Genomic DNA, 13,289 nt, shown 5'->3' on the forward strand with positions numbered 1-13,289 from the left:
TTTGAAAAAATAATGTTTGAAATTTATAATTGAATTTAGCATTTAGACTTGAAATTTCAAGTTTTGTAGATCAATTAATTTTGAGTTACCAAGCACACAAATTCTTATATTTTCCTTTGCATCGCCGAGTTAATAAAAGTTGGAAAATTCTTTTCTCATACATTCCGTTCTTTAACTAAGCCTGAAGATAAATGGCTTTTAGAAACCACACCCCAAACAAACAGTTTTTCATAGAGTTATGAGTAAATGAATAGAGTGGGCTCTCCTAGCATTTGGGTTGTACGTCTAATTAGAACTCTCAGTATTTCAAACATATAATTTACCAACGTTGAGGTTTTTAATTCTTAACTCTGAGTCCACTGGGATAAAACAAGTGACCTCTGTTGGAAATATGTCAAGAATCAACTTTCTTAGGTTGACCTTTAGTTTGTTGGTCACCACATCAAAAGCTGTTGGTTCCCAGGCTTAAAGATGTCTGAACTTACTTAAGTTTATTAAAATGTCAAGGCAGAAAGCTAGCTCGGCTTAGTAGCTGTGAAGAACAGATCGCCCCCTCTCTTCTCCCTGGTGCTTCTTAGTCGGTTTCTCCATGAGAAATGTTCCTTCTCAACTGGCTCTATCTTTGCTCTAATAGGAAACATGCTGCACCTCTTGCCCATTTCCCATTGTGCATGGGAGGCAGAGAACCGTGCTTTTACAATGAGACAGTTGAATATCATACTTTGAACTGACTTGATACATTTTCTAGTACAAGGCTCCATCCTAGGCTCCAAGGTCAGCTCTAAACACTCTCAACCACCTGTGTTCATTTGAACACAGGTGGTTGATTTGGGTCCATTTGTCCATTTGAGTTTCCATGGACAAATGGACCCAAATCAACATTATCAGCCCCTAGCCATTTGTTAAATCAGAAAATTTCACTTCCAAATGAATAACCACATCTACCAATGACTTTGCTTTAAAGTCTACATTTAGAACAAAACGTTACTGTAATGATACTCTGAGAATATATTTTGAAAAGAAGCTGACTGTAGTTTCTTTAGGAGAAAATTACATGTGAACAAAAAGAAGAAGGAATACTAGACATCTTTATTTCAGAATAAATGAAGGGTTACTTATCTAATTACAGATCATTCAGATGGTATAATTATTAAATGTCCATATGTAATTACAAAACATGCTTGTTTTTATAAGTTGGTCTGAAACTATTTTACTGATCCCAAAGAACTAATTTCCTCCTAATCCAATGGCAAACCTTGCAGTACACCATATTAACTATTAATATGCTAAAATTACCCATTAACTATCTTTTTCTTTCATTGCACCTGCTATCATGGCCCTACATTGATTTCAGCAATACGAAAGGAGTGATTTCAACTGCTTGCTCTCTGTATCACTAGATTTCTCGCTTGTTCTCTAACTTCACTAGAAAGTAGGAGAGAGAAGCATTCCTCCCATCCACTTACCTATGAAAAAAGGATTCTCCGAGGCTGCCAGGAATGAACCCTGTCGTAAAATTACAAGACATTTTTGTTAAGAAACATTTTCTCATCTGCAAGGTATTTGACTGAAACCTGAGGTGCTAGATTTCAGACAAAGGTGACTTTGGAGGAGAAAGTTGGTGCCAAGCTGGATCAGTTGTTTTTGTGTTATGTAAGGAGGACAAAAAAAAAAAAAAAAAGAGCTGTTTATTCCTAAGCCATAAATTTAAGATTATCCTATTATACCAAATGACAGAATTTCCAAACCTCAAAACTTAGAGTTATATTTTCATGAGCTATTATCTGTAGACACTCGAAGCTAAATATAATTAAATATTAAATAATTTGCTTTGCCCAGTTATATTTAAAATATACAAAGTTGTTTCATTCACTGTATCAGCAGTGATTTCTAGTTGAACTATGAAAACGGTATTGTTAAACAAAAGATTTTTCTTTTTAAATAGATTTTTCCTGATTTTAAAGAATATATGTGTAGTATAAAAATTATAGAATATACAATAGAGTAAAAAGAAAATATAAATCACCAAATCACCCATAATCCTATCATCCAGAGGCAACCACTATTAATATATTTTTGTATTTCTTTATAATAGATGTTTATAAACACACCTCCCAAAATACCCACTTTATATAAATGCATATTAATGCTTTATTATAGAAAATTTAAAACATAAACAAAAGTAGGTAGAAAGCATAACGAACCCCATCAATACCCTCTTTCTCTTCCCTATTCATTTTATTTTAAAGCAAATGTCCAAAATTCTATCATCTTTTTTGTTTGTGTCTGGTTTTGTTTTTTTAAAGATTTATTTATTTATTTTAGAGGGGGAGGGGTGCAGTACGAGTGAGAATCTCAAACAGTCTTCTGGAGGCTGAGGGAGGAGATCATGACCCTGAGCTGAAATCAAGACTTGGACGCCCAACCCATGAGCCACGTAGGCTCCCTGTTTTTGTTTTGGTTTTGGTCACCGAGCCAACAAAAGTTGGAAAATTCCAAAAGTTGGGCAGAGGGAGAAAGAGAATTTTAAGCAGGACTCATGCCCAGTGCAGAGCCCGACGTGGGGCTCGATCTTACAACCCTTGTATCATGACGTGAGCCAAAATCAAGAGTCCAAAGCTTAACTGACTGAGCCACCCAGGCACTTCAGAAATTGTATTGTCTTAACCATAAATATTCCAATTTGGATCTTTAAAAGATAAGGACTTTTTTTTTTAAGGATTTTATTTATTTACTTGACAGACAGAGATCACAAGTAGGCAGAGAGGCAGGCAGAGAGAGAGGGGGAAAGCAGGCTCCCAACTGATCACAGATCCCGATGCGGGGCTTGATCTCAGGACCCTGGGATCATGACCTGAGCCGAAGGCAGAAGCTTTAACCCACTGAGCCACCCGGGCGCCCAGGACTTTTTTTTTTTTTTTTTTTAGTTTTATTTTTTTTCACTGTTCCAAAATTCATTGTTATGGACTTAAAAAAAAATTATTACATCTAAACTAATTAACAGTAATATTTTAATAATATGAAGTATTCAGTGTTCAAATTTCTAACTATCTCATAAATATTGTAATTTATTTTCATAGTTTGTTTGAAGCAGGATCCAAATGAATTCCCATACTGATATTGGTTGATATGCCTGCTAAAGTTCTTTAAATATATATGGGTTTTCACTCTAATATTTTCTTTTCGTTGCAACCTATTTGTTGAAGAAACCAAGCTGTAGAACTAATTCCCCACAGCTTGGATTGTTCACATTGCATCCCCTTGGTATAGTTCAACATTTCTTCTGTCCTATGCATTTCTTACAAGCTTCTGCAAGCTTTATCAGATTCTGTTTTTTGCTTTTTTGTGGTTTTGGTCTTTGTTTTTTTAAGATTTTATTTATTTACTTGACAGACAGAGATCATAAGTAGGCAGAGAGGCAGGTAGAGGGAGAGGGGGAAGCAGGCTGAACACCCTGCTGAGCAGAGAGCCCGATGTAGGGCTCGATCCCAGGACCCTGGGATCATGACCTGAACTGAAGGCAGAGGCTTTAACCCACTGAGCCACCCAGGAGCCCCTGTTTTGTTTTGTTTTTTCAAGACTGCTTCATAGGTAATGGTGTGTTTTGCCATTAGAAGGTGCATAATGTATAATAATCTCTTCTTTTATGTTATCTGAATCACTGGTTTATTAAGAATTGCAAAATAGAATTGAATTTAAATAAAACAAAAAATTTTTAAAAGAATTGGAAAATAGTAATATTTTAGTCCTATTATTCCTTGAGTTGACTTTCTGGCATGTGCCAATAGCGGTCAAATAGGTGTTTTGTTATTTTGCTTTTATCGTTGCTGTTGTTTTCAGTTATCATTTGAACTCATTAATTGAAACATGTTCAATATGTTTCAGCGTATCTTATTTAATTATTCTTATTAATGCTTAAATTATCCTTGTTTAGCCTCTTCAAATTAGCTCCTGAATCCTTTAACATGACCCTATTAGTCTTGGATAATGTCCTTGTTATTTGGTATAAGGTGGTCTAGGTTCATCCTGTATAGTTCCACACAGTAAAAATCTATTTATATTTCAGGTTTGAGTATGTATAAATATAATACCAACCATAGGACAGAAGCTATTTATAAGAGCAAAAACTGGAAACAACCCAAATGTCCATTAATAGAGGATTGGTTGAACAAAGTTTGGTACACCCACACAATGGATCTCTGTGCAGTTATAAAATTGAATTCAGGATCTTTACGTATACTTTATATGGATTGATTGATCTCTGGGATACATTGTGAGCACATAGCAAGAGGGAGGAAAGCAAACCTACCATTTATGTAAGGATAGATATAAATATATATTTGCATACATAGATACACATATACACACACATATACATGTGTGTGTGTGTGGATATATTTGCTTGTATTAAAGATAAAACAGTGCAAGGATTAACATCACAAAATAATAGTTACCTGTAAAAGGGGGAAAGGAATGCAATAGAAGGGATAGGGACAGAAATTAGACTTGTTTACCTTGTTTTGTAGACTTGACTTTGGAATCATGTAAATATTTGACATAATTATAAAAATACTAATTATTAAAAATCCAATTCCTATTTTTAAACTAATTTTGTAACCAATTGGTGGCACACAGAGAAATTATTTTGAATAACTTTAAAACACAGTAATTTGACTACATATCCCTAATGGGATATTTCCTAAGGACCAAAAGGACTGCAGAAACATTTTTTAACCATTTTTGATAATCCTATGGTTGGTGGTCATGTTGATATCACTCGTCTGGACAATATGGGATAAGCAAATACTAATTATGGGATCTTCTAATTCCATCATGTTCAGTGTCCTTGAGAATCAGGAATCACAGCATGGGAGGAAGGAAATCAAGATGTAAAACAGAAGAGGTTAGGTAGAAACCCTGTAGTTCTGAATTTGAATTAGAAGTCAGTGATATCAGGGGCACTTGGCTGGCTCAGTTGGTAGAACATGTGGCTCTTGATCTTGTAGTCGTGAGTTCAAGACCGACGTTGGGCACAGCAATTACTCTTAAAAAAAATTTTTTTTAAATGTTTGTATTTACATATATTTCTTAGCTCCTCTGTTCACTGAAAAGACCTAGAAATAGTGATTAAGCCAAAAGCAATGATCACTGTTGGTATCTATATTAGATTTGGCCAAGGCAGGAAAAAGGTCTACACACATAGACATATATATCATAAACACGTATATTCATGTATACGTATACTTACTGTATGCGTGACATTAGTTATTCACCTATTCTTCTATTTCTGGACATTTAGATTGCTTCCAGTTCTTTGCAGTTATATACGATACGACAACAAAGCATTTGTGCACATCATATTTTTTTAGTACCAATTCCTGTAAGTGGAATTACCTGACCAGAGGGTAGGAACATATTTAAGCTCATGATTAGTATTGTCAAATCGCCTCTAGAAAGGTTATACCAGGTTACACACCAAGCGGCAGTGCGGGAGAGTGACTGCTTCATCCCCTTAATAGTTATTGATATCTTAGACATTTATATTGACATGTTTCTCCCAATATAATCTAAGTCAGGAAGAGTCACTCCTTTCTTTTTGTTTTCTCCTCTTTGATTTTCTTAGAAAGAGACTTTAAACATTAAGAATACATGAAAAAATTACACAGATGTTACATTTTTGTGAATTAACAACTGTGTATCAACAAAGACTAGAATGGTCTTATCAAACTATGTGTATTACTTAAAATTAATGGGTGAGCTTGCTAACACTTTAGTTGCAAACAAACATATCATGAATGTACTGATACTAATTTTTATAGCTTTCTTGGTCATTTGGTAGCTACTTTTGGAAATTCCTGGGGTTCTTAATTATAACCCTACCTTTGCAGAACTCATTATATATGTGGAACTATTTCCCATACATAGTTTACAAAGTTAACTAGCTTTGCAAACACGTCTTACATGTACCTTCAATATGCAATTCCCATATGAATATCTTGAAACAAATAAAGTAGACTATAGATAAAAATCATAGATGGTTAAAGCTAGAGGGATCTTAAAGATCATCTATACGGGTCTAACTTCCTTCTTTTATACCTGAGAAATCAAAACAAAGAGCATTGCATAACCACCACCCCCCCGATGTTATATGGCTTATTTGTGACAATGTGAGATAAAAATCCCAATCTGATTCAATATTGTGTCCTCTCCATGTAACTTCCTAGTGTTAGGAAAACTTCAAGGCAATGTGTAAAAAATAAAAATAACTGTTGTGTTAGGGAAATGAAATTTGGGGTATTTTCCTTTAAAATTCTATTTTTATGCTACCTTTTCAATAAAAAAAAACCTATGGAAAATAGATCAACAACTACATTATAAAAAATCAGGTAAAAGCACTTCTGTTATTTAAAAGCTAGAAATAAACTATTCTAATAGAGATATATAGGAATCAAAATATGTGGCATCTGAATGATATATATACACACATACATTCTACATACACACACATACACGTACACTATTGCAAGCACTTTATTATCTCATTGAATTCTAACAATAATCCCAAGCACAAAGAGGTTATGTGACTTGCCCCCGGTAATGTCATGAGTGTCAGTCAGGATTTGAACCAAGGCAGTCATAGACACAGTGGACTGTTCAAAGTTTCAAGCCTTGATGGTCAGTTTCATTGTTATGGAGGGTTACTATGACTGACTCTCCCGAGCTCTCTCCCTACAGGGTCAGATGTCTCACTTTAGAAATCCATTCATTTGAATAATTAATGATGGAATTCCTCAGAGCAAAAATTTTCAGGGAAAGTGCTTCTAAACCCCTCATCTCCCACTTGCTAACTATGTGACTTTCCATTCCTTGTCAACAATAGTTTTTTGGAGGATTAAATAAGATAAATTGTATCCATTTTTTATCAGACTACTTGCCACACAATAAATATTCAATAAATGATCACTACTATCATCAGTATTATCATCGTCATCAATGTTTTAATATCATTATCAATAGCATCACCATTATTATTTATTTCCAATTAATCCCTTTTGAAATTCAAAAAATTGTGGAAGGAGTAATACATTATCCAAGGGGCTGGAGACTCATCAGTTATTTTTCTCTTGACAGGAAAGAGCATAGAGATAGTAAAGAGAGATATTGAAAAGAGCCATGAGAGGATCCCAAAGGCAACTCAGAGCAGAGTTTTATCCCAAATTAGTTGGGATATATTTACAGAACAGTTCATTTGAAATCCAGTGCCCTTACAAGGGATCCTTTAATTTTTATCGGGTTTCCAGAGAAATTTCCTATTAGGAAATAAGGAAGGGCACTTTCTGAGGCCATGAACACAGACCGTCTTGTCTCTGCCCTAGGCATCGCATACACCACGGCCACCTGCCTGTCCATGCCACAGTGGTGGCCGGGGGCAAACAACCCTCAGCAAACGCTCTGTTTACTGTGCCTGGAAACAGGCCTTTTGCCATGGAAAAATTTCTCATTGTACCCATAGGTACAGAACACACATTGCACAATATGAACGATCTTATTAAGACTTCTCGCTAACCTGTGTACATGGTGTGCTTCAAGACTAGGGCTGAGTGCCATTTCTAGGCATCATTCCACTTTGTACTCATGGACAACATCTAAAGGGGGCCTGCAGGGGCAACCTCTAGAATCCTCGTCTGGTCACACATGCCTGAAGTCTAACTGCTTTCTGCTTCCATCTTCTCCCTCTGGTCCCTGTATACTCTTTAATTTCCAGTATTTTATGTCACACTTTTTGTCGTTATGAAACGAACAAAAACCCATGGTAAAAGATGAGGTGCAGAGGGGTATTCAGTGAAACGGACAACTACTCCTATCCTGATCCCCAGGACCCCTGTCCAGAAGGAACTCCCATCTGTTCACTCCATTCCAAAAACATGGCAGCCACGGCTCTGGGCACTTAGGTTGGGTCGCAAACAGACAGGTAAGATCGCTGCCTTCTGGTAGGAGTTGAAGGGGCACAAAGAAGATACATAAGCAGATTATCATTTTGTATATCAGAACGTAATACATGTTACAGACAGAAACAAGCAGGGGAGGGGGAGAGTGGTCAGGGCCACTGAGGTGATGTTTGAACAGAGCACGGAAGAAAGATCGATTCCGTGCTGTTTGTGGGGGAAGAGCCTTCCGGACAGAGAGAAAGCACATTCAAGAACATCTGGCATGCTGTGGGGACAGGGTTTTAAGTACATTTTTTACAATTTTTATTTATAAAACATCTACTTATAAAATATCTACCAGGGGCGCCTGGGTGGCTCAGTGGGTTAAGCCTCTGCCTTCGGCTCAGGTCATGATCCTGAGATCCTGGGATCGAGTCCCGTATCGGGCTCTCTGCTCAGCAGGGAGCCTGCTTCCCTCTCTCTCTCTGCCCGCCTCTCTGTCTACTTGTGATCTCTCTCTGTCAAATAAATAAATAAAATCTTAAAAAAAAAAATAATAAAGTATCTACCACAGCCAGGCATTCTTCTGAGTACTTTTTATATATGTTAACTCTCCTAATCCTTGCAACAAGCCTTGGCATTCTTATCATCCCACTGCAAAGGCAACGTGAGGCACAGAAGGGTTAGGAAAGTTGCCCAAAATTAATCAGTGAGTAGTCAGACCGAGACTTTCGCAGAGGCTGCGTGGCTCCAGGGCCTGGGCATTAAGGGCTGCACTCCACCCCACAGTAGGGCAGGGGTCACTGGAGAGCTGTGGGGCAAGATGGGAGCTGAGAGAGAGCCTGGAACAGAGGAACCAGTACACTATTCCAGAAAACTCTGACACACGTACATGTGTATATGCGTGTGTATCCCTTACGTCTGTGTCCTCTTCGTTAACATGCTTAATGGTAAAGTGTAAAACAATTTTAATTGATGGGAAAGAAAGAAAAATTTGATATTACATATGCTTTAGTTAAAGATGATATCCCATTCAATAATATTTTGGGCATGAGAGATTTCTTCTATTTTAAAGTCTTACGAATACTTCTCCATTCTGAGGTTCATTCACTGGGTAAATTCTCTATGCGGATCCCACTTATTGTGGCCCCATCCATGTAACAGAAGAGAGAGTGACCATGAGGAAGTCCCTTGAAGTAATTGGAGCACCCAGACTTGAGTGACCCAGTCTCTCCAGGTACCCCTAATAGCACCATAGACAAGTCTGTCTGGAAAAGCAAAGGCTTTGAGAAGGTTACACTGTTCTCTAAGAATAATATTAATGATAAAAATGGAAGCCCCAACTTCTTAGCATTCATTACGTGCCTAGCATAATGCTAAATGCTTTATAGCCTTTTTCCAGACCTCTAGCTTACTAGTAGCGCCTTGAAATACAGCTAGTTTGAGTTGAGATAAACCATATGTGCAAAATACACATTAGATTTCAAAGACTTAGTACAAAAAAGAGAATGTAGAATATCTCACTAATTTTTCTGATGCATTAAAATGATATTTTGGATATGTTAGGTAAAATACATTACTAAAATTAATTTCACCTGTGTCTTTTTACTTTCCTTTAAGGGACTACTAGAAAATTTTAAATTACATATGTAACTCATATTTGCAGTGTCAAATTATATTTCTATCGGGCAGTACTCATTCTAGACTGTTCTTCACAGTAATTTGATCGGCTGAATGGTATTATCATCCTCACATTACGGGTGAGGAAATTGAGGTTTAGAGAGCTTAAGTAAATTGCCTGTGATCACACAGCTGTGGCTTCAGCACAATTTTGTCTCCAAGCCTGAATTCTTACCCATTGCTCTGTGCTTTCTACCCCATCGCCCAAAAATATAACCCCTGTGATACAGAAATGGTTAGGAACATTAGCTACGGCAAAAAGCTGTGTTCACATCTACTTGTTGAGCCCAAGAAGAAAACTGTCCATGTCATTCTGCAGGGTAGAATTCAGGTTATAGCTGGGGAGAACTGCCTATGGGAAAGTTTCTTAAACGCTAACTGCTAACTCTCTATAGCGGTTTGGGTCTTACTTACCAAGGATGAGAGGTAGATGGAACTACTTCAGAAGTTACTTTCATTTCTATGATCCCATATTACAATTCTCTACAGATCCACAGGTCAGTCACTGCTGTAACCCTCAGAGTGAGACAGAATGGTGTGAGCTGAATGAGCGCTTCTGTTTCATCCTTTTTCCCCCTGTAAAACATAAGTCTTTAATTTCATTCCATTTCATTTGAATTTGTGAAAACCTCAACAGGACATTTTTCCTAGCAATGCCGACCTCTTCCGAGTTGCAATGAAGAGAAGCAGCAAAACTATTTAGGAGAGAAAGTCATTCCATTTCCTTTTTTCCTCCCTGCTACGATAAACCATTCTCTAAAATATATGTCTTAATTCAGTCAAGTCTTCTTTTCCCCAAGGTATCAGCATTCGTCACTCAAAAAGAATTCTCATATGTGCATGTTAATGCTAGCTATTACTCTATTTTAAATACTGTAACTTAATTTTATGCTCACTTTACATATACTAATGTATAACATGTATGGGAATATAATTTACTTATTTAACTTCAAATACCAAAGGGGAAGCCCAGTTGAGAATACTAGTTCCTTGAGCTATTTTTCCATGATGGGGAGGATTGGGATAATTGGGAATTGTACTTTGCCTCAAGGTCTCATCCCAAATGTTTAAGTCCTCTCGTGTTCCTAAGGGCTAGAAGTGTTGCTTTCAGCTGCTAAACCAAATCACACCCACTTTATTTCTTTTCTCCCCCAGACCACAAATTTAGAGCATACCAAGAAACATGGCAACTTGGCTCCTAAAAGATTAAGGGCAGTTCAGAAATCAAATTCTAAGAAGCTAAAAATATTTCTAAACATGTATGTGCCGTATTTTATACTTTTTATTTTTAGAGTCAAAGTCAAATTTTTTTTAAAGATTTTAGGTTGAAGTAATTTCTACACCCAACGTGGTGCTCAACTTACAACCCTGAGATCAAGAGTCACATGTTCTACCAACTAAGCCAGGCAGGCACCCCCAAAGTCAAACTTTTAGTGCCCCTAAATTAAGTTCACTTTAACTTAAATGGCTGCATGGGAGATAAACTCTACCATTTGATTTTGTTTAGTCATCCTTCCTTAAAATTCCTTACCGTTTTCAAATGTACGTCAGATGAGACGACAATGAACCACAGAGAGAAGAAATCAGAAAGAATGGTACTGGGAATGTTGCATGGACATGAGAGTCAGATGACCTGAATCCTAGCTCTGTTTCCACAACAAATTAACAATAAAGCCTCAGGGAATTTAAATTCCACAAACATTTATTGTTGGATACTTACTATCTTCAAGGCATTGTAGTAAGTGCTCTAGGAAACACAAAGATAAACAAGACTGTGGATCCTCAAGGAACTTATCATCAAGTAGGAAAGAAGGCATACCACAAAACTCTAGTATAATATGGGACGGAATGTGTGGGTGAATGAAGGAGAGCTTATGGGAGCAAAGAAAGAAGCATAATTCCAGCCAGGAAGACTGGGAATGACTTCACAAAGAAGGTGACGTTTGAGGTGGTCCTAGAAGTATGAGTAGGATTTCTGGGTGGGGCTGGAGGGGAAGGGGAGACACTGTAAGCAAAGGTGTATGGTAAGAAAATGCACAGCTGCACTGAGAAACTTGTTAGACAGGAAGGCACAGTTAATTCTGAATAATAATAGGAGATAAGTTCTGACTGCTCCATTAGAATCAGATCGTGGAAGAGTTTGAATTCCATTCTGAAGAATTTAGACTTTATTAGAGGAGAGGGCCGCTAAGATAAAGGGTGGACCCATGAACGATCAGCTTTGCTAGGATGATTGTTCTGACAGCACTGAATGGTAGAAGTGGGGAGCCAGAAAGATAGAAGGTGGAGAGATCGGTTAGATGGGGATAGGGTTTAGACAATGGGAATGGATAAAGAAGGCAATGCAAGAGACATTTCGGAAGGAGAATTGAAAGGACTTGGTGATGATTGGTTTTGAGATGCAAAAGATGACTGAGGTTTTGAGCATTGATGAATCAGAGGATGGAGATGCTGAGAATGTAGGAGGTTTGGGGGGGAAAGGCTGAATTTGGTTTTGAGCATATTTCATCGATTCTGAACATATTGGCTAATCATATGAAACCCAAGTCAATTCCTGACTCCCCTGTTTCCAAAACCCTTCAATGCCTCCCCATCCCACTCAAAATAAAAGAAAGTCCTTACACGGGTTGATAAAGCCTTCCATGTTCTGGCTGCCTGCTTTCCCTCTGATCTCCTCTCTTCCCACGCACCCCACTTCTCAGCAGCAAGAGGAACACTGGCTGTCTTGCTCTTCCTCCAGGACTGCCCAACATATAACTGCCTTAAGGGCTTTCTTGACGTTTGCTCTGCCTGAAAGCATCTTCTCACAGATGATTTTTTTTTTAAGTTTTTGTTTGTTTTTTTAACAGAGACACAGCAAGAGAGGGAACATAAGCAGGGGGAGTGGGAGAGGGAGAAGTAGGCTCCCTGCTGAGCAGGGAGCCTGATGTGAACTCAATCCAAGGACCCTGGGATTATGACTCCAGTTAAAAGCAGATGCTTAAACAACTGAGCCACCCAGGTGCCCCTCCAGAGATGATTCATATACTTTGCTCCCTCTTCAGCTCTTATTCAAATGCCATCTTTTTAGAAAGGCCTTTCCTGATCATAAAATAGTCACCATCAACCCTCCCTTGTCACTTTCCTCCTCCCCAAACTGCTTTTCTCCATAGTACTTATCACCATCTGATATACTCTGTATTCACTTGTTTATTATCACACCTGGAAACTGAAACTGCAAAAAAAAAAAAAAATTAATACTGTAATAGTCCAGTGTTTTCAAGGGTACAATGAGGTTTGTTACTCTCACACATCATTCTTGGGACTATACATTGATATAATCCCTTTAAAAAGCAATTTGGCAGTATATATAAAAAGTCATAAAACGTTGATGTCCTGGAACATTTTATGTTTTGAAAAATTCTGAAAATCAATTCTAAGAAGGTAACCTAAAATATGGAAGAGAAAATACACAGAAAATGTGTATCGACATGGTATTTGTCATATCAAGAGATTGGAAAGATTCTAAACATCTAACAATATAAGTAAATTACTATTCATTTATTTAATAATATATTATTCACTTGTTTAAAGGATAATTATGAAAATCTGGTTAGCAATAAGGAAAATGCTTATGAGGCAATGTTATATTTAAAAGCACAGAATCCACAATTGTATACAGTATGATTTTAGTTCTCTTTA

This window comes from Martes martes (assembly GCF_963455335.1).
Source record: "Martes martes genome assembly, chromosome: 11".
In the NCBI taxonomy this organism is placed as follows: Eukaryota; Metazoa; Chordata; class Mammalia; order Carnivora; family Mustelidae; genus Martes; species Martes martes.